This window comes from Mus caroli, unplaced genomic scaffold (genome assembly GCF_978045245.1).
Source record: "Mus caroli unplaced genomic scaffold, Mus_caroli_1 scaffold_9, whole genome shotgun sequence".
NCBI lineage: Eukaryota > Metazoa > Chordata > Mammalia > Rodentia > Muridae > Mus > Mus caroli.
Genome location: NW_028227264.1, coordinates 52,935,732 through 52,960,001, shown reverse-complemented (window position 1 = coordinate 52,960,001; position 24,270 = coordinate 52,935,732). Strand labels below are relative to the sequence as shown.

Below are 24,270 nucleotides of genomic sequence, written 5' to 3'. Positions count from 1 at the left end.
CTGGAGATAGTAACTTCATATGCAAATCACAAGTCTCAGGGTGATTTCTTTTATCTTTCATTTTGAATTTGTGTTTCTGAATATAAGTTGTAAATCATGACTTTTACAAACTTCTTACTTGAGTTCAATTACATGATCAAGTGTCCCACAGACGTCAGGAAAACTCACTTACTTATTACAAAAGTATTTTTTCCTTTAGAATTCAGATACCAAGATGCATAAGGCAAGGGATGAAGGGGACTTAAAGGTGTCCCATGCCTGCTTCCAGTTGATAGCCACACTTTGGGTAAAGGATCCCTCTCCTCTCTGTTCTGCTGCATTGTAGAGCGTCTTCATAACAAATCCATGATATACTTGGATATTGGCTATTATTATAATATTTCATATTTAACCATTCTTTCCTCTATGGCAGTTAGGTGTTGGGATTCAAAATCTGAAAGCCTCCCACTCTCTAATTGTTAATTTTTTTTATTGGCCAAAATATATATCATGAAACTACCTAATAGAGATGAGAGGCATCATTTCATTACCATAGACATACTCTATAGATTTCAATCTTATTAGGAGTAATGTTTCAAGAATAGGGGCAAATGCCAATTCTCTCTGTGTGTGTTTTTCCATCTCTTTCTATCTCTCTGGCTTCCTCTATGTCTCTCTCTCTTTTTCTGTGTCTGTCTCTGTCTCTCTTTGTGTGTCTGTTTCTGTCTCTACCTCTTTCTCTTTCTCCCTCCTCTTCTCTTGTGTGTGTGTTTGTACGTGTGTGTGTGTGTGTGTGTATGGATAGATTCTAAAAATATTTCACAAACTTCTAGGTGAAATATTTATCCAATTTTTAATTATGAAGGTCCAATTTCTTAACTAAAACTTAGATAGGCCAGATGAGTTACTTATGCTCTTCAGTGCTGTAATTTTCAGCTTTAGGCCAGTTGTTTCAAATGAAATGATCTTATATTTTTAAAGTGACACAAGAGATCTTCTTTGACCACATTTGACCAATTTCAATGATTTCCTTTAAGTCTCATTTATTTATACAAGTTGATGAGTTCCCTTGGATAAGAGAATAAGGTAAAGAAGGTTCTTACCAACAAATTAATAATCTTTTCAAATGATTGGCAATTATAAGGAATTTATTTAAGAGACAATTAAAACAGTAACATTGAATAATTTCCTACAATGCAATAACATCTTAGAGCCATAGTTTTTCCTTTTGTGAGGCTTATACTACCTAGTTGAGATTTGAGACTATGACTACAATAGAAATACAACCATTCATTGACTTGGTTCTCTACATTTTTTAAAATTTAACTAGCTTTTAATATTTCATGCAAATAAGTTTCAGGAAAAATCTAGAAGCTTAATTATAGCCCTTACCACTAACCATCTCCACTCAAAATGTAGGTAATTTAAGTAGTTCTGTTTTTACAGTGAAAATATGAGACTCCAGCCAGGAAAATAGGTAGATTAGCTGCAGATCTTACCTCTCCATCCTCTTTTCTAAATACTTTCTGCTCATATCATCTACGGATCTAGAGCAGCACACTGGCTTCAGTCTCCAGTCTTCTCCTCCCCATCTCCACTGGATCATATATATCTTCCCCTCCAATCTTCCTTCATTTTACCTATGACTTTATCCTAGCCCCAAAAAGTATGTCTGAGAAGCAAGTAAACCAGTGAAGCATGTAGGGAGATTCAGATCTTCACTTTCCCTCATTTTCTTCAAGTTCAATCCCCTTCTCATTCCAAGTTCTGAAACAGATTACTTGTTGTGACTTCTCCTTACTTTGTGCTCCCATTCACAGGGGACTAATGAGATAATTATGGAAGGTCCTGTTGTCTTCCTTGCTGTGGAACTCCTTGTTCTTCTCTCCTAGTTTATCCCCATTCCTATGTGTTATCTCCCAATACCTGGAAACATATTTTACACAGAACCCCCAGTGGCCTTACTTGTCAGGGTATCAGAAGAATTCCATATAAGGCAACATACAGCCACCACACATTACCTAGAACCAGGGAGGGCAACAGAAATCAAAGAACAAAATTCCCAACCAAAGAAACAAGACTGGATGCCAGAACCCAAAATTATAATCTCGTTAAGCCTAGATGCCTAGGCATCAACATAAAAACACAGACAATAACAGTCAAGACAACATGTCTCCACTAGAGCCCAGCAACTCTATTACAGTAGGCCCTGAGATTGGTAGCATAGTTGAAGCATAACACAAAGTCTGTAAAATGGCCTTGATGAATAGGTTAGAGATCCTTAAAGACAAAATTAATTAACCTATTAAAGAAATCTATGGAAACACGAACAGTGGAAGGCAATATAAAGAAGAAATTGAATCAAGAAAGAAACTCAAATTTAGGGAAATCTGAAAATGAAATGTTTGAAACTAGAACATGAATCCCAGAAATAAGCATCAGAAAATAAGAAATGGAAAAGAGAATCACAGGTATTGAAGACACAATTTTAGAAATAGATATCTCAGTCAAAGAAATTCATACATCTAAAAATAAAATAAAATACCTCCTGGTATAAAATATCCAGGACATCAGGACATCTAGGACACCATGAAGAGATTAACTTTACAAATGATAGGAATAGAGGAAGGAGATGAAATCCAGTTTAAAGGCACAGAAAATATTTTCAACAAAATATTTGAAGAATTTTTTTAACCTAAAGGAGAATGATATGACTATCAAAGTATAAGAACACACAAAACATCTAATAGACCAGACCAGAAAGGAATTTCTCCTTGACACATGATAATCAAATTATTAAGAATTCAGAACAAAGAAAAAATATTAAAAGATGCAAGGGAAAATACTAAGTTACATACAAAGGAGACCTATTATGATAACACCTGACTTAAAATAACTGGAGCCAGGAGGGCCTGGATATGTGTTCTACAAAAGCTTAGAGATCACAGATACCAGCCTGGACAACTATACCCAGCAAAACTTCCAGTGAAAATAGATGAAACAACTAAGGCATTTCATCATAAAATCAAATTTAAATAGTATCTACCAAAAACATAAAACTAAAATAAAACAAAAAACCTATCCCTACAAAAACATTAGAAGCAAATCTTTAATATAAATAGGTTAACTTCACCAAGAACACAAGGAATAAATAATTGCTGACCAGCAGATCAAAAAGGAGAACACACAAACAAACATGCACGCACATGCACTCACACAAGCAAGCACACGCACATGTACATACACACAAACACACAGCATATGCACACACTACAAAAAGAAAATAACAAGTCTCAACAAACACTGCTCATGAATGTCCCTCAACATCAGTGGTTTAAATACCCCAATAAAAAGACACAGAATAACAAAATGGATGTAAAAACAGGATATATCCTTCTGTTGCATCCAAGAAACACTCCTTAACATTAAGGATAGACATCACTTCAGGATAAAAACAGATGGATAAAAATAATCCAAACAAATATCCCTAAAAAACAAGCTGATGTAGCCATTTTAATGTCTGACAAAATACACGAAACTAATCTAAGAGACAAGAAAGGACACTATATTCTTACCAAAAGAAAAATTCACTAAGAGAATAGCACTGTTCTAAGAAACAGCTAGACTCACATATTGACCATCATATAGTGATAGTGGGTAACTTCCATATCACATGTCCACCAGTAGAGGGGTCATCCAGACAAAAGCTAAAGAGAGAAATGCTGAAGCTATATTTCATCATAAACCAAATGTACCTAACAGATATTTATAGAACATTACACCCAAACACAAAAGTGTATGGCTTCTTCTCATCAGATCATGAAACTGTCTCCAAAATTTACCACATAGTCAGACATGAAGCAACTCTCAACGGATACAAGAAATAAAACCATGCGTCCCATCTAACCATCTTAATGCAAGGTGATTATCAACAACAACAACGGAAAGACTAAAAATGTATGCAACTGAATAACTCATTATTAAGTGAAAACTGAATCAAATAGGAAATTATAAAACAAATGAAAAACTTTCTAGAATTAAATGAAACCTATGCATAACATATCTGGGACACAAGGAAGTCAGTTTTGAGAAACAAGTTCACAATACTAAGTGCTTACATAAAAAAAAAAAAGTAACAATCTCATACTAGCAATTTAACAGCATACCTAAAATCTCTAGGAGGAAAAAAAGGAAGAAACCATATCCAAAAGAAGCATATGGCAAAATTATTGAACTCATGGCTGAAATAAAATATAAACAGAAAAGAAAATAACAATGGAAAGAGTCAATGAAATAGAGAGATTGTTCTTATATAAGACATATCAGCTCTTAAATAAGTCAAAGGTAGAAGAAAATCCAAAATAACAAACTGAGAGATAAAAAGAAAGACATAGCAACAGACACTGAAGAAACCTAGAGAATCAAAAGAGCATACTTTAAAAATTTGTACTCTACCAAATTTGAAAATGTAAAAATATGGATGATTATCTTGCTATACACCATCTACCAGAGTTAAGTCAAGATCAGATAAGCAACTTAAACATACATATAACCCCTAGTAAAATAGAAACAGACATTAAAACTTTCCCAACTACAAAGGAAACCAGAACCACACTGTTTTAGAGCACAATTCTACCAGCCCTTCAAAAGTTAATGCCAACCTAGTAACTACAGTACCCAGCCCTAAAATAGGGAGAAATTATAAACACTGCCTTTGCGGCCTAACCATGTTTGTCATAAGACCATAAATTTTAGACTACAGATTCTTAGTCCATAAAATTAGTTTTGAAAACATCTATAAAGTAGTTTTGCAATTAAAATCCACATTTGGTAATAGATGACACTTTAAACAGGTTTTAACATTTTCTAAAAATATTCAGGATGCTCACTGAAATGAACATTTAATAAAAATTATATGCTAAATTGTTATTTTTAGAGATAAACTAAAACACTAGGGTATAAATGTATGTATATATGTGTATATACCTATTCTGAACAGAAATTTTGTGAGGGAGATGCATCTATATTAAATAATATATAAACTATTTGATATTAGCTGACTGGAGCAGACTGACATAGTGATGGAAATATCTTAGTCCTTTTAACAGCTATTAACTTTCAATTTCTAACTCTGATATCACCTTATTATGTCTTTTAGGAATCATTCTTAGAATTCATCACTAAGCGTAATACAATCTATGCTCCTAGTATTCCTAAACTTAAAAAGACAGAAGATCAAGATAACAAGTAAAAAGCAGAGTATTTCTGCTTTGCTATAGCTCATCTCTCTACTACTGCGACTGATGGTTACTGACTCTGCTGATCTAGAAAATTCTTGATGGCTATAAAACCTCAAGTAACCTCTTCCATAGCAGATAAGTCCTGTATTTCTAGGCACTGGTCATTCATACTTGTCTAAAGTTCAGTTTTATTTTACCTTAAAAAGTGTTACTGGACATGAATATCTTATCAGGTGACAAAACGCTGAAACATCACTGCTAACTTTGCAATGTTTCTTCTAGTCTCAGCTACTGTCAAATTTTTGGGTAAGGTGTTAGGTGGTGTGGTATTGGTACCTTCAATTCAGGATCTTGATCATCTTTATATTCATTGGTGTGCTGTGGGATCTTTTATGTTGCGGATCTCCCACCACATCATCAGGGACTGTCCTTACCCTAGCGGCAGTAGTAACAGTGGCAGCAGGCTTGGTGGCAGTTGTGGCTGGGAATGCAGAGAAGATTTTTATGGGAGATTAGGCTGAGGCACAGTAGTTGAAAGCCTTCTTGATGGCTCCCCATGGCAGATCTTGATGAAAAGAGACAGTCCATGGTTCTAAACAGTTTATTGTCATGATGGAAAGTGGATACATAAAACCATGCCCCCCTTCTCAGTGTGAATCTGAGATTAAGTACCTTTTGCAGAGAAGAAGGTCTGGGAAGGAAAGCTTGTTAGCTAAGCGCTCAGGACCTCTAAGTACCTCATTAGTATGGAGAACTCTGTTTTGGGCCTATGTGACCATAGGGCATGTTGTTTTTGTGTGAGATGCATGGCACTCAATTCAAGTCAGGAATCTGGCAGGGAGCTAAGAGTCACCTAAGCCTCAGGTGTGTGCCCACTGAGTCTCTGGGTCTCAACTGTACCAAACTACCTGGCCTGGTTTTATGTCCCACAGTAACTCTTACTCTGGTAGCTCCTAATTAGTCATGAAACTACTTTCTGACCAATCCAAACAATAACAATGTCTGTGGAAAAAACATAGTTTCTAAGTGGCAGCTTGGAGTGCATAACCTAACATGATACATTATCACAACTGACTAAAAATGTTTCAAGATATGTGCTCATTGGAGTGACATGAAATATGGAAATTAAATGAGAAACTCTCACATCTACTGAGACAGAACAATGCCTACTGCGATACTTCTTTTGCTGTCTGTGACTTCAAACACGACTTGAGCTGCCATGCACCTGAAGCCGCATATGGGTATCTTTAAGGGCTGTAGGAAAATAATTAACTGTGTAAAGTGGAAACTGATTGTATCATGCCCTCTGATTCATTGTGTTTTATTCTTAATTTGGGGAGATAATAGAATAAATTACCCTGGTTTCAAGCACACATAATTTCAAGTATCTCTTTTTATGATTATTGAGAGTAGCACCAAATGCCTTTAATATGAAAACAAGCATAAGAGAGCAAATTGGCTTCCTGTAAAGCCCTATTTATAAGCTTTGAGTGTATACAGTTTAATAGTTTCAAATGTTTATGGTGTTCTTTCAAAAATTTTTTTGCCTTAAACCATTTTTCCCTCTATTGATGATGTGCTTTATTAAAAATTCAATAATTGAATTTCAGCAGCAGAGATTGTAAAATACTATATTACATTTATGGTGAGGCATAAAGTTCTTTAAGTCCTTTTTGGCTAACACCGACATCCAGAAAATTATTTTTTTATTATTGAAATGTTTTGAGGGTTTTTTTTAATAATGTGGTTATTAGGTCAAATATGACCGTGGGAAATTCTGCATCTAATAAAGACTCTAAAACCACATTTAGCTAATAGAGATAAAGTCTTTGGCCCACTGGATAATACAGTCTCTGGCACTTGTTTGTGTTTTTACTAATTTGAGCTGGGTACTAAGAAAATACTGTAGGAAGGAAAGCAGTATTAGGTCATCTAAATGACTTGGATAAATATGGCTTAAGCCTTTTTAACAGAAACTCACTTACTTTTCTTCGTGGCACAATGTGACATGAAATGTCTTTTCTATGTTTATCCCTGCTTTTCCGATACATCTCACATTGTGGCTCAGGCTACCCTGGAATTGGCTAGGTAGTAAAGGGGAATTCACCAGATAGTTAAGAGTCATCTCCAGCAATCCCCCTGCCCCACATTCCTGAATACTATGTGAGTCACCATATCCAGTCTTTATATAAAAATGTTATAAGCAGTCAGTAAATTCATTGCCAAGGATATCAAAAAGGAAAAGATTTATGGTACTAAGGAATGTATAGAATAAAATCAAATCCTTAAAATAACAAAACAGTCCATATTTGTTATTTGTCCTAAGGTGCTTATTAAGAAAAAAAAATGTGACCTAGTCCTTATCCAAAGCCTTGGGAAGAGCTAGCTTCATACCTTTATATATTTTACATATATAGTTCTAAACCAAATATAAATGGATCTCAGAGACACCGGACGTTTCTGAACTTCTCTTTTCATCCAATTCCTAGGCCTCTCTGTAAAAGCCCAATCCCCTCCCAGACCCAAATTACTTCCTCCTGTAAGGAAATGCAGGCAGGGGAGAGTCATCTTTTACCACTTTGTGTGTTACTGTGCCTCTTCACCTGCCCCTGCATGCTTATTCATTTATTCACTTGTTTCTTCCTTCAGTCACTTATTCAATAGTCAATAAATACTTTTTACTTCTATTGAATAGTGGGGTTACTAGATGATATATGTTTCTTATCTGAAAGCTTTATTTTTTTATTGAAGATTGATATTTTTCACACAGTAAATCCTGAATAAGCCCTCCCAATACTCTTCCCAGTTCCTCCTACCTCCTCTATCATCCAGATCCACCCACTTTCTGAATCTCCTATAAAAACTGAAGGCTCCATGCCCAACTATAAGGGAATGCCAGGGCAGGAAGGCAGGAGTGAGTGGGTAGGGGAGTGGTGGAGTGTCTTCATAGAAGCAGGGGGTTTCCAGAGGGGAAACCAGGAAAAGAGATAAAATTTGAAATATAATTAAATAAAATATACAACAAATAGAAATGATAACTGGGAAAAAAAAGAGAAAGAAACTGAAAAAAGAAAAAGAAAAACCAACAGGCCTCTAAGGGATAATAATAAAATAGGATAAAACAAAAACAAACATATCAGAATAAAACAAAACAAACAAAAGGAATAGAGTCCAAGAAAAGGCACAAAATTAATATAGATGCAGGAACTCATTTTTTCACACATTCAGAAATTCCATAAAGAAAGCAAAAGCAGAAGTCATAACATATGTGCAAAGGATCTATAGTATGTATGTATGTATGGATGGATGTATGGATGGATGTATGTATGGATGTATGGATGTATGTATGTATGGATGTATGGATGGAGGGAGGAAGAAAAGGAGAGAGAGAGAGAGAGAGAGAGAGAGAGAGAGAGAAAGAGAGATTTCAATATAATAAAACATAAAAGCACTGACAGAAATTTTGAGACAAGGAACCTCCAAAGATGCTTTGAGTTTGTTGTTGACCATCTATAGCTGGGCATGGAGCCTGCCTTTAAGAGTAGTTCAATTCCCCAGTGAGTCACTTGAAAAAACAAATTTTCATTTTAACATGGTTATCATTCATGGATAGCTTCTGGGTTAGGAATGGAACGTGTGTTTACTTCTCCTTTGAACTCTAGGACCTTCTGCAAGGTTCCCTGAGCCCCGAGGGAGGGATTTGATGGAGACATCTCAGCCCATCACAGGCTGAGTGTTCCAAGGTCTCAAGCTCTGTTCATTTGGCGGTCTCTGTTATTCATTCTCATCTGATTCAGGAGAAAGATTCTCTGATGGTGACTGAGCACACCACTGATTTACCAGTATACTAGAATGTCAACAGGAGTCATTTTATCACTGCACTTCTAATTAATAGAGTAGTATTTGGTGTTAAATTAGTTCCCTGGGCTATCTAACTTCAGGCCTTGGTTACCCAGGCAATACTGTATATTGGTTATGTCTTTTGAAGTGGTCTTAAGTCAAATCGAACATCGGGTGGTTACTCCCACAAACTTAGCACCGTCATTGCACCAGCATAATTTTTTGGGCAACCCTTCACATCACTGAAGGGTTTGCAGCTGAGTTGGTCTTTCTCCTTAGGTATCATTCACAGAAGTTTCTTGTACTAAAAACCTGAACCCCTAGCAGTGATGTGTCTATGTAGGCACCAGCTTGACTTCTCCATGTTCAATGAGTTGTGGAGGTATTGTCTTGGACAATGTGGTCTTACTGAGGTCAGTGTGTGGAGAGCAATCTATAGTCTTGGCAACAGCCTTACTTGTTTGTGGGTTCCCATGAGACCCCCTTGGCCAACACTTAATTTTATATAACCTAATCCAAGGACTAGAAACTATTTGGTAACAGATGTCAAGTTAAGGCTCTGTCTCTCCCATTATTTAACAATTTTATTTAAATCACCTTCATATATGTATATATATTAGGAAGCTTCTACTATGTTACATTTCTATACTACCTCTCTAATGGACCCTAAAAATAAACTTGTTTTCCCCATATTCTGTCCCTTGGCCTCTTCTTCTATGCCCCACCTTGTGTGATCCACCTGTTACCATCTACCCACCCTGCATTCCAGTGTTGTTGACTATCCTATTTCTTTTTCTAGGAAGCTCTATCTGTCCCCCAAAGCCCCTTATTTTAAATCTAATTTCTATTGTTATACACATTATAACTTGGTTATCATTGGTATAGCAGCTAATATCGACATATAATACACTGGATATTTATCATTTTGGGACTGGTTTACCTTGATTTAGGTGATTATTTTTTATTTCCATTCATTTACTTGAGAATTTCATGATTTCATTTTTAATAGCTGAATAATATTACATCATGTGAATAGATCATATTTCCTTCATATATTCATTTGTTGAGGGATATCTAGGTTGTTTCTAATTTTTAGCTATCATGAATAGAGGAGAAATGAATACAGTTGAACAATTGTTTTTGTGGTAGAATGAAGTATGCTTTGGATATATACCTAAGTGTTATAGCTGGATCTTGAGATAAATTGATTTAAAGCTTTCTATTTAAAAAGGCAAATTTTGGAATGTAAATGAATAAAATAATTTAATAAATAATAAATTAGGAGGTCTATCAATGAACATTGATAATACAGACCAAACTAATTTCAAAACCTCCTACCTGATCAAGGATCCCATTACTCTTTTTTCTAGATAAAAATTTACAACTTGCTTTTTATAAAATAGCAAATAAAGATTGTTGCTTTTATAAAACATAGGTATTTTCTTCTGCAAACAACAGTGAAAACTGGGGACAAAGATGGGTGATACATCTGGCTATGATGCCTTGTAAGCCTTTTCCTTAGACTACAACACTTAGCAATATGCCAATGATGAACACAAGTCCCACTGTTTGATATAAGAAATAGTAGGGAAAAGCCTCGAGGATATGGGTACAGGGGAAAAATTCCTGAAAAGAACAGCAATGGCTTGTGCTGTAAGATTGAGAATCGACAAATGGGACCTCATAAAACTACAAAGCTTCCGCAAGGCAAAAGACACCATCAATAAGACAAAAAGGCCACCAACAGATTGAGAAAGGATCTTTACCTATCCTAAATCAGATAGGGGACTAATATCCAATATATATAAAGAACTCAAGAAGGTGGACTCCAGAAAATCAAATAACCCCATTAAAAATGGGGCTCAGAGCTAAACAAAGAATTCTCACCTGAGGAATACGGAATGGCTGAGAAGTACCTGAAAAAATATTCAACATCCTTAATCATCAGGAAAATGCAAATCAAAACAACCCTGAGATTCCACCTCACACCAGCCAGAATGGCTAAGATCAAAAATTCAAGTGACAGCAGATGCAGGCGAGGATGTGGAGAAAGGGGAACACTCCTCCATTGTTAGTGGGATTGCAAGCTTGTACAACCACGCTGGAAATCAGTCTGGTGGTTCCTCAGAAAATTGGACATTGTACTACCCGAGGATCCCGCAATACCTCTCCTGGGCCTATATCAAGAAGATGTTCTAACTGGTAAGAAGAACACATGCTCCACTATGTTCATAGCAGCCTTATTTATAATAGCCAGAAGCTGGAAAGAACCCAGATGCCCCTCAACAGAGGAATGGATACAGAAAATGTGGTACATTTTCACAATGGAGTACTACTCAGCTATTAAAAAGAATGAATTTATGAAATTCCTAGGCAAATGGATGGACCTGGAGGGCATCATCCTGAGTAAGGTAACACAATCATAAAAGAACTCACACAATATGTACTCACTGATAAGTGGATATTAGTCCAGAAACTTAGAATACCCAAGATATAAGATACAATTTGCAAAACACAGGAAACTCAAGAAGAACGAAGTGTGGACACTTTGCCCCTTCTTATAATTGGGAACAAAACACCCATGGAAGGAGTTACAGAGACAAAGTTTGGAGCTGAGACGAAAGGATGGACCATCTAGAGACTGCCATATCCAGGGATCCATCCCATAATCAGACTCCAAACGCTGACACCATTACATACACTAGCAAGATTTTGCTGAAAGGACCCAGATATAGCTATCTCTTGTGAGACTATGTCGGGGCCTAGCAAACACAGAAGTGGATGCTCACAGTCAGCTATTGGATGGATCACAGGGCCCCCAATGGAGGAGCTAGAAAAAGTAACCAAGGAGCTAAAGGGAGCTGCAACCCTATAGGTGGAACAACAATATGAAATAACCAGTACCCCCCGAGCTCATGTCTCTAGCTGCATATGTATCAGAAGATGGCCTAGACAGCCATCAGTGGAAAGAGAAGCCCATTGGTCATGCAAACTTTATATGCCTCAGTACAGCGGAATGCCAGGACCAAGAAGTGGGAGTGGGGAGTGAGTGGGTTGGGGAGTGGGTGGGAGAGCGTGTGGGGGTCTTTTGGGATAGTATTGGAAATGTAAATGAAATAAATACCTAATAAAAATTAATCATAAAAAAAGTCACACTGTTCCACCAATCATATTGTGCCTAATGGTTGCTGCTCTGAAAACTGTATAAAAGCACTGAGCAGGGACATTCTTTCTCCTTTATGTACAGGGTGACCCCAGGATGGTGAAACAATAAAATTCCTCTTTCTTTTACATTAAAAAAAAAAAAGAAAAGAAAAAAAAAGAAAAGAAAAAGAGTGCTTTTTACATCTCGGGTGTAAAGGGTAATTCCTTATTTAGATTTTCATTTACAGTCCTTGGAAATTTTCTAGAATAGCAGGCAAATCAGTCTAATAAAAGCAGAACATTAAGCCATAGTTCTTCTTGCCATTACCACATTATATTCACCTACTTCTAAGATTATCTGAAAGAAAGGAAAAAGTAACCATAATTTGACAAGGGTCCAATGAAATTAGTAATCAGGCAACATCTTGAATATGATTAATAACTTGGCACTTTCCTCTAGATGCACAAGGGCTTATATGGACAATACTTAAACAACTGTGGCAACAATATGATCAACAGCCATGCTGTCTGCAAGGTCCTGCGCACCAACAATCTTGTTTTATTTCATTTAAGGTCCTCACTTCCTTAATACAAACACATGGGCAGCAGGAATAGTAATGACATTTATATACTACACCAGCAATAGTTCTGGGAGAGTGCTGCAGTAAAGAACTGTAGTTACAAGTTACAGTTAGTGGCAAAAGCACTTGTAGAAAAAAAAAACAAGGTTGTAAGATGTAAGTAAGAAATCTATCATGAATTGGATATGGGTTCCCTCCAAATTGATGCTTAGGCTTAAGTGCCATTATGATGGTATTAAGGACCAGGATCTTCAAGAAGCAATAGGGTGATGGTTTGTCCTCATGAATGGATTAGTGTCATTGCTGTGGAAAGTGGCTCATTATCACAGGAGAGTATGTCTTATAAAAAGACAAAGCACACCACATTCTTTTATTATTTTATCTTTGCACTGTAGTCATATGATACTTTCTGCCATGTTTTGGTGTAGAAGACCCTCAACAGATGCTAGGGACTTTACTTTGGACTTCTCAGTCTATCAAACTGGAAGCTTGCACATTCCTATGTAGCACTAATTAGCCAATATATGGCATCCTGTTACAGCAATACAAAACAACTAAGGTAATCGTAGAATAGAAGTTCCTAGATCTCACGGAAAATTAACTTCACAAGAGCTAGGGAATCATGGGATGACAACATATTTTTTTGTTGTTGTTATGTTGTTCAACATAAATAAAAAGGAAAAACACTTAAGGTGGTAGAAGAAAAGCTTCAGGTTGCCCAGTATCTATCTCTCCCAAGACTAGGAAACAGAGCAAAAAGAGACTTTACATCCTAGGCATGGTTGAGCAGTCTCAGTGCCCCAGGTTACACACAGTGCACACGCACACTTACACACACACACACACACACACACACACACACACACACTTCAAGGTGAAATGAGAATTTTAGATCTGCAACAATAGTGAGTAAATGGTAACTTAACACAGCATAAGAGTTGATAGAGGTATATTTGAACAGGTATTTCTGAAATATTAATGGACACAAACTAAAAAGTTGTAATTCTGTCATAAATTCAAAACATGAGGGAAAGAGGTTAAAATACGCAAAATAGAAGTGATTCAAACAAAATTAGAAATGGAAAAATACATTACAACCGATTTCACACAAACACAAAAGATCATAAAAGGTGGTTATGAACAATTATATGCCCCAAGATGGAAAACCTAAAAGTAATGGATGTATTCCTGACACAGACAACCTTCTGAGATTGAATTCTGGAGAAAAAGGAAAGTTAAATAAATCAATAGCAAGAGAGATTGAATCAGAATTAAAATGTCTGCCATGAAAGAATCTCTAGGATCTGATAGCATTGCTGGATTTTTCTAAGCATATGTCATGTTCTTTTATAAAGTTTATTTTTATCTGACACACAAAAGTTGTATGTATTAAAAAGCAATTGATTAAAATTTCTACCTATAAGTTGTATAATATTTCAGTGCAGTTATGCATATTTATTGCATCAAACATTTATTATTTCTTTCTAACAAAAACATTCAGACTCATTTCATATAGATTTGTGATTTTTTATTACTTATTGTCAATACATATTACAATAGTAAATCCAACTTTTTTATTCCTGCTATAACTTGGTAACTCACTTCCATGTCCCTTGGCATTTAGTAAACACAATTCTATATACAACTTGTATAAAAGCAACAATTTAATGCTCTACATATGAGATAGAGCATGAAGCACTGATCTTTCTGTGCCTTGATTCCAAATCATCACCCTTCTTTGTACACCACTGAAGATGGGACCTAGCACCTTGTACGTATGAGGCAACAGTGCACCACTAACCTACAATCCAATTCCTGCTTCATGTAATTTAACACAATAATCCCCAGTCCTACCCATGTCATAAAGGAAAACATTTCATTTTTATAACTTTTATATTTTATATATCCAATGCATTTTCTTTACCTAGTCATCATTTTTCTTATTACTTGATGAATTTTTCCAACAATAGTCACAAAACACAAAGGTCTCAGCACTATATGGATTTCATTTGCTTTGGATACTGCCTTTGTCACTGTTCTATTGCTGTGAAGAGGCACCATGATCAGAGCAACTCCTATGAAAGAAAACATTTAACTGGGGCTTGTTTACTGATTCAGAGGTTTTATCCATTCTTATCATGGTGACACACAAGGCAGGCATGGTGCTGGAGAGGAATCTGAGAGTTCAACATGTGGATCTGCAAACATCAGGAGGAGAGAGATACAGGGCCTGCCTTGGGATACTAAAACCACAAAGCCAAACTCCAGTGACACACTGCCTTTAACAAGGACACACCTACTCCAAAAACCCAACAATTTCTATTCCTTTTCAGGTATTGCCACTCCCTAAAGACTAAGTATAGGGGCTTCTGGAAACTATTCTCACTCAAATAATCAAAGGCAAATACTTAGTAGTTGTATTGCTAATCATATTACCCAAATCAAGGATCACAGACTGTATATCAACAAACCAGATTCAGCTAGCTCTCTCCAATAAGCCAATTAAAGAAGCCAACCAACAGTGAAAAGCAGGATAATAAAGAGGTACACAGAAATGCAACAAGTCTCCTCACTTCATCTACAGGGGTTCTAACATGAAATAGGGTTTGAATAGAAAGCAAGAAAAAGAGAGGCCTTGAGAGATGGCCGAGAAGATATGAGCACTTGTTGCTTTGGCAGAAGATCTTAGTTGGATTCTTAGCCACTACATGGTGGCTCTGGAAGTCAAGTTCCAGAGACTCCAATACCCTCTTCTGGCTCCATGTGGTATGTAGATATACACATAGTCAAAATACGCAAACATAAAATAAAAATGAACACGTTAGTTTTAAAAAAGAAAGAAAAAGAAATCAAGAAAAACTAAACAGTCCAGGAAGGCATGCTGCTACTACAAGGTCTATTTCTCCTGCAAGTTCTTATGAAAACTTGTAAAACTTTTCTTTTTTAAGGCATTTCTTATTAGATATTTTCTTCATTTACATTTCAAATGCTATCCCCAAAGCCCCCTATAACCTCCCCCCTGCCCTGCTCCCCTAGCAACCCACTCCCACTTCCTGGCCCTGGCATTCCCCTGCATTGGGGCATATGATCTTCGCAATACCCAGGGCCTCTCCTCCGACTGATAGCTGCCTAGGCCATCCTCTGCTACATATGCAACTAGAGACACAGCTCTGGGGGTGGGGGTGGGGTACTGGTTAGTTCATATTGTTGTTCCTCCCCTTTAGATCCTTGGGTACTTTCTCTAACTCCTTCATTAAGGGCCCTGTGTTCCATCCAATAAATGACTGTGCTCATTCACTTCTGTATTTGCCAATCCTCACAAGAGAGCTATGTCAGGATCCTGTCGACAAAATCTTGCTGGCATATGCAATAGTGTCTGGGTTTGATGGTTGCATATGGGATGGACCGCCAGGTGGGGCAGACTCTGGATGACCCTTCCTTCTGTCTCAGCTCTGAACTTTGTCTCTGTAACTCCTTCCATGAGTATTTTGTTCCCCATTCTAAGAAGGAGTGAAGTATCCACACTTTGGTCTTCCTTCTTCTTAAGTTTCATGTGTTTTGCAAATTGCATCTCAGGTATTCTAAGTTTCTGGACTAATATCCACTTATCAGTGAGTGCATATCAAGTGACTTCTTTTGTGATTGGGTTGCCTCACTCAGGATGATATCCTCCAGGTGCATCCATTTGCCTAAGAATTTTATAAATTCATTGTTTTTAATAGCTGAGTAGTACTCGATTATGCAAATGTACCACATTTTCTGTATCCATTCTTCTGTTGAGGGACATCTGGGTTCTTTCCAGCTTCTGGCTATTATAAATAAGGCTGCTATGAACATAGTGGAGCATGTGTCCTTATTACAAGTTGGAACATCTTATGGGTATATGCTAAGCAGATGTATTGCTGGATCTTCTGGTAGTATAATGTCCAATTTTCCGAGGAACCACCAGACTGATTTCCAGAGTGGTTGTACCAGCTTGCAATCTCACTAGCAATGGAGGATTGTTCCTCTTTCTCCACATCCTTGCCAGCATCTGTTGTCACCTGAGTTTTTTATCTTAGCCATTCTGACTGGTGTGACTTGGAAGCTTAGGGTTGTTAATATTTGAATTTCAAGGATGTTGAGCATTTTGTCAGGTGCTACTCAGCCATTCCATATTCCTCAGGTGAGAATTCTTTGTTTAGCTCTGTACCCCATTTTTATTACATTTTTATTAGATATTTTGTTCATTTACATTTTAAATGCTATCCCCATAGCCCCCTATACCCTCCCCTGCTCCCTAACCCACCCACTCCCACTCCCTGGCCCTGGCATTCCCCTATACTGGGGTATATGATCTTTGCAATACCAAGGGCCTCTCCTCTCATTGATGTCCGACTAGACCATCCTTTGCTGCATATGTAACTAGAGACACAGCTCTGAGGGGTACTGGTTAGTTCATATCATTGTTCCTCCTATGAAGTGGATGTTCACAGTCATCTATTGGATGGAACACAGGGACCCTAATGAAGGAGTTAGAGAAAGTATCCAAGGAGCTAAAGGGGTGTACCCCATATTTTAATAGGATTATTTGGTTTTCTGGAATCCAATTTCTTGAGTTATATATATATATATATATATATATATATATATATATATATATAGGATATTAGTCCCCTATCTGATTTAGGACTGGTAAAGATCTTTTTCAAATCTGTTGGTGGCCTTTTTGTCTTATTGACAGTGTCCTTTGCCTTACAAAAACTTTGTAATTATGAGGTTCCATTTGTCTATTCTTGATCTTACAGCATAAACCATTGCCGTTCTGTACAGAAAATTTTCCCCTGTGCCCATATCTTCGAGGCTTTTCCCCACTTTCTCCTCTATAAGTCTCGGTGTCTCTGGTTTTATGTGGAGATCCTTGATCCACTTAGACTTGAGCTTTGTACAAGGAGATAAGAATGGATCAATTTATATTCTTCAACATGATAGCTGCCAGTTGAGCCAGCACCATTTGTTGAAAATGCTGTCTTTTTTTCCCACTGTATGGTTTTAGCTACTTTGTCAAAGATCAAGTGACCATAGGTGTGTGGGTTCATTTCTGGGTCTTCAATTCTATTCCATTGATCTACCTGTATGTTGCTGTACCAGTATAATGCAGTTTTTATCACAATTGCTCTGTAGTACAACTTGAGGTCAGGGATAGTGATTCCACCAAAGATTCTTTTATTATTGAGAATAATTTTTGCTATCCTAAGTTTTTTGTCATTCCAGATGAATTTGCAAATTGCCCTTGCCAACTCTGTGAAGAATTGACTTGGAATTTTGATGGGGATTGCACTGAATCTGTAGATTGCTTTAGGCAATATAGCCATTTTTACTATATTAATTCTGCCAATCCATGAGCATGGAAGATTTTTCCATCTTCTGAGATCTTTAATTTCTTTCTTCAGAGACTTGTAGTTCTTAAGGTTACAGGTAGGACTTAGCCCAGTCCTTTAGAAACAGAAATTTAATCATAAACAGGAGTGAATCTAGTTTGACATTACTATAAGATGGCTTACAAGCCCAAGATAGAAGCAGGCTAGTTTATCACCAATTTGAATACAAAACGTCAGATACATGTGAAAGAAATTTCCTGGAAAGAAACTGTCAGATCGAAGTCTGATAGATTAATTCATTAAAATTATGAAGAGTTTGGAATGTTGCTGAGGAACTAGCTAAATTACAATTCCTTTCTTCATTTTCACAGTAATACAAGGGTGGTATACTGTATGCAAATTAATAAATCTTAGACACAATGTCACCAAAATAATAATGATCCATATGATAACATGTTGGGTAGACAAAAGAAACTGCCTAAAATTGAGCACTCATAAATATGAGAAGAGCTTGGTATCTTAAAGATATCATTTAATAATCATTTTACAATGTATATCAAGACATAATACCACACATGGTAAATATATGTTTTATTTGTCAGTCTGGGCTGCCTTCTGATTGCTAAGGATCCATTGCTTGTACATATCTGTATCAGACCCAACATCCTGGTAAACAGAAAACATGCTTTGGAATGTATTAACAAAACTTTGTTTTCCACCAATGGAAGGCTAACAATGCTCTCAGGTACCACCCAAAGCCAATCTGCATATCTGTAATCTGCTTATCTGACACATTCATTGATGTATTTTAAAATTGCCTTCATTTATGGCTTTGTTCATATAAAACTTCATGAAACATCTTACACATTACATGAAACCAGGAGTAACTTAGTGCTGTGTTTCCTGGACCATGCTCACTCATACTTGACTCCGGAATGAACTTGATATTTCCTCTGTAGTGAAAAATGTGGTTGTTTGTGATTGCGTATGTGTGTTATGAATATAAGAAAAAGCAGCTATTACAACTGACACCTCAGAAATCTACAAACTCACTGAGATTACTATGAATAATTATTAGTCAATGAATTTGGTAACTCAAAATAAATGGCCAAATTCCTAGGTATATATATATATACATTACCATGACTAAATCATGAAATAAATGGAAACCACTCACCAGACTAATAACAATTAACAAAGCTAAATCAGCACAGGACTCCAACCCAAGAGAAGCTTAGTGATATTAGCCCAGAAACTAAGAATATCCAGGATACAATTTGCAAAACACATGAAACTCAAGAAGAAGGAATACTAAAGTGTGGATACTTTGTTCCTCCTTGGAATGGGCAACAAAATACCCATGTAAGGAGTTACAGAGACAAAGTTTGGAGATGAGACAGAAGGAATGACCATGCAGAGGATGCCCCACCCGATGATCCATACCATAATCAACCATCAAGCACAGACACAATTGCATATGCCAGCAAGATTTTGCTGACAGGATCCTGATATAGCTGACTCTTGTGAGGCTATGCCAGTGCCTGGCAAATACAGAAGTGGATGCTCACAGTCATCTATTGGATGGAACACATGGCCCCCAATGGAGGAGCTAGAGAAAGTACCCAAAGAGCTGAAGGAATCTGTAACCCCATAGGAGGAACAGCAATATGAACTAACCAGTACCCCCTGAGCCCCTGTATCTAGCTGCATATGTAGCAGAAGATGGCCTAATCGGCAATCAATGGGAGGAGAGGACCTTGGTCTTGTAAAGATTATATGACCTAATACAGGGGAATACCAGGGCCAGGAAGTGGGAGTGGGTGGGTTGGAGAACAGGGCAGTGGGAGGGTTTAGGGGACTCTTGGGATAGCATTTGAATTGTGTATGAAGAAAATATCTAATAAAAAAAGAAGCTTAGTACCAATTGTTTCAGTGTTGATTTGTACCAAAAATTAAAAGAATACCAATTATTTGCAAGCTTTTTCAAGAAAATAGAAAAAAATGTTCCATGACGATTCTATGAGGTCAAGCATTCTACTCAAACAAAACCACATAACATGACAGAAAGAAAAGTAGACAAAAGTATTAAAAACCTAAAGTCAATGTCCTCTTAACATATACACATCAAATAGTAAAAGCAGTAATCTAAATAGCAGTAATATAAATCTAATAACACGTTGCAGAGCTTGTTCACAAATTCATAACAGTCCAGAATGAATCACAACAATATAAGGGTATTATATAAGATGAAAATTAATAAACCTAATATACAATATCAACAGAATGAAGAAAATTATTCTTATGATAATCTTATCAGGTTGACAAAAGATACTGGATAAAATTCATCCGTCTAGAATATGTGGTTGTAGGTATCTTAATGATATCAATTCAAAATATGCAGAAAGGCTTAATACTGTACATGGCAATATATATGTTTTTTCAGCTACACTGTAGTGACACAAACAGGGAAGAAACTGGTGATGGATCTCCAAAGAGTGTCCAGATTCTGAAATAAGTGTGAGACACTTGCCGACAAGACCAGCATCTTTAAAGATCTTCAGAGAGATTGTAATTTCTAAGGTCCACCAAGCTCAGTCAAAGATACATCCTGTTATGATTTATTGTGTATCATTGGAAAGGGGTTGTTTTTACTGATGAGACATGGTAAATAGATGGTATAAAATAGTCTGATATAAGTAATATCTATTCCCACTTAGCATGTAGATGATTTAAGTTAGCAACATAAAATGTAACCCGTAATTTAAATTTGTATAGAAAGAGGGGATAAGGTTGCTTGAGGATGTGATATTCTATATGCTCTGTAAATAATACAGGTAGAACAGTTTATTACATGACATTCAGTAGACTTGATCTCAAGAGCCATTGGTACATTTAAATAAAGTAAACAAAATATTATGCAATTTGTCAATTTAAGTTAGAAGAACTATGTTGAGAACATTCTCAGTGGAGATAGAATCCATATTTCAACATTTTACACACACACATGCACACACATGCCACAAGTGTGTGTTTCATGCATTTTTCAGCTGTTTTATTTATTATTTTTTCTCTATGTTTTTTTTAAATTTTTCTTCTGGTTTGTTTGTTTTTTATACTTGCCAGTTGTTTGTTTGTTTGCTTGTTTGTTTCTTTGTTTTGTTTTTCTAAAGAAAGATACCCAGATGTAGTGTAGTTGAATGGTTCACAAGGTGGAATTGGGTAAATGATGAAAAGAAAACCACATTAAGGATATATTGTATAATTTTCAATAAAAAACTAAAACTCCAAGAAGAAATAAAAAGGTAGGACAAAAGGAAGGTCAAAAATGTTTCTGGGCTGATTTATTACAAGTGAAATGAGGACAAACCAGAAGAAGGAAAGAAGTATTATATAAAGAATTGGGCGCTGACAGCAAACAACCTGAATCTGGGGCAGAGAAGGGGAGTTTTGAAGGCTGTGATCAAGAATCGCTATTCAATTAGGTTACCCTCAAGTGAATCTGATACAGTAGCACATTTGCAGTCCACATTTTAAGCCTGATTCTGCTTCGTTAATTTACTTCCTTTTATTTATTTTTTCCTCCCTGTGAAAAACGAGTTAATCGTCAGTGTAGCATGCCCACCGTGCTCTGGTGCCTAAAAGAGTCATGACAGATTGAGAAAATCTTTGGAGGCGAACTTTCTCTCCGTTGCATACCCTGGGATTCCTCAGTGAGCTGAAGCAAGGAAATACTATTCCTAAATGCATGGAATTTAATCAGAATTTAGACAGAGATGGAGACTGACCAAAGCAATTGATGATTAATGATTTCCAATTGCTGACTGTGCCATATTGGCCTGTCTCTCTGCTAGAACTTTTCATGCTGCCATGCTGCAAGTCAAGGTTTCCTGATCCAAGGAGGTATCTCATGAAGGCATGAGAGTGAACTGATCTACCTGGAGCTACTGTCCAAGAAAGAAGGTATGAATCATTAGTACCTAATGAGTTCTAATGTTTCAGGCTGATTCTAAGGGCACTGCCATAGCTTCTTTTAGGGTTTCACAGCAGGTTTCATTCCCTGTTGGCATAGGATAACACCCTCATAACAGCATTTGAAATTTGCTTTTTTTTCTGACCCCCCCCCACCCCCGCCTTTTATTTCCCAAATTCCTCACTTAAACATACTGGAATTCTTCAAACAGGCCCCAAGAACACAGATTTGTATCACCAGGCTTGCTTAGAGACTAATTCAGACACAAATCTCCAGTAATATATCATTTAGGTATTGATCTTTAAAAATAAAGAAATCCCCTTGCTGATGAACAAGGATTAAGCATTGTGGATGATTCAGTTGGCTAGAGGAAATCCACCCTTTAGTGAAGTTCCCTTGGTATGTAGATAGACCCAGCCCAGGCAGTACTTGTAGTGATTTCCTTCCTGGGCATGGTCACTGGGTGTGACCCAGCCATGCCCATCAATTTTCTAGCCTGTAACCCTTGGTGGATTTAGGGATTGTTGTTTAGGGTAATCAGACTGAGAAGGCCTGCCCTAGTCTTTTGTTTTTTTCAGCTCATTTAAATAAAACCTGGCCTGTTTAATACTGGACAGGGTGCCTTGCCAACACCACCCTGACACTGTTTCTGCTCAGTGCTTTCTTGTGATCCTCCTGGTAACCCCGCTTTCTACATCCTCTGATGCCTGTGGTGAGTCACCAAGTTTTGCAAACATGGAGCTCAAAGGGGATCCTAAAACCAGTTATGGGGCTGGGGAACAAGTGGAATACTCTGTAGACCAGGATATGCACGACAATCTCGCAATATCTCCAGTGTGTGTGGTGCAGATGACTAGTGGTCACCTATTTCAAAGGCTGTCTGTTACAAAAAACTGTGCCTCTATCCACCTGATCCTATATATGGTCATGTAAACTTTCTGACTGGAGGTCATGAGTTAGGTGAACAAATTGAATACGTTTTTTATCCTGGGTTTTATAGAATTGGTGAAAGAATTTTACATTGTATTGTTACACCATCAGGTGTGAATTGGAGCGATGAGGCCCCGTATGTTCAAAGATTTTATGTAAACCATCCCCAAATACAGAAAATGGAGAATTCTTCTCAAAACACAATGACGTATTTGAGTCTCAGGGATGGGCAACCTACAAATGTAAAAGCGTACCTGGCAAGGATGAACTGCCACTTGTTGGAAAGAGCCAGATTTCTTGCACTGAAAATGGAACATGGAGTGCTAGCCCTCCGGAGTGCAGAGTGGTCAGATGTCCACATCCTGTCATTGCAAATGGGAGACAAACATCAGGATTCAGGAAGAAATATTCTTATGGAACAACGATTATGTTTGATGTAACCTGGGTTTTACCTTCATGGGAGCGATAGGATTACGCGTGAGGGTAATAGTATCTGGCAGCCACTAATTCCAGTGTGCCAGAGCCAGCGATCTCCTCCCACTACACCTCCTTCCACTACACCTCCTCCCACAACACCTTCCAATTTAAATGCTTCACACCCTATCAAAGGGATATCACTTGGTTTTGGAGATTCAAATGGATGGATCATTTCACTGATAATTATGGCTCTACTGAACTTACCATAATTTTCATGGGCTATTCAAAACATCCTCAGAGAGAGGAAAGGTGATAGAGGCATAAACTGCAAACACCACTTGCCAGAGTAAATGAATTCTACTATGCACAGCAGCCCGAACAGTTTCCACATATTGATTCATATGCTTATTTTTTCATTCTATTAAAAGTCTTTGGGTATACCAGAACTGCTCTATCATTTCAATCTCATAGATGCAAGTGTTCAGTCATAATAGGAATGTAATGAGATCATAATGTAGCTTAAATGTAGTTATCTTCTGATATGTTTTTAAAGTTGGATTAGGAATATAGTGTTTATTTTCCCTTAAATAACATGGACGCAGACACATAAGTGTAAATTCTCTTTGGTAGTATCAACACATAAAAATTATAAGGTCTCTGCACCTAAATATAGTTCAAAATAAAATCATATTTCATTAATAAATGATAATTTGAGGATTTTTTTGTATAAAGACTAGTGCTATCACTTCATAATCATTCTTTTAGTGTGGAAAAATCCCAACAACATTTATTTTTTATTGAAGAAAGCA

The 24,270-nt window shown here is 36.9% G+C and overlaps 1 pseudogene; it reads left to right on the top strand.

The window, feature by feature from the left end:
* The first annotated feature begins 214 nt into the window (after window positions 1–214).
* LOC147002642 (membrane cofactor protein-like) lies at window positions 215–23,730 on the top strand (annotated as a pseudogene).
* Window positions 23,731–24,270: the final 540 nt, after the last annotated feature.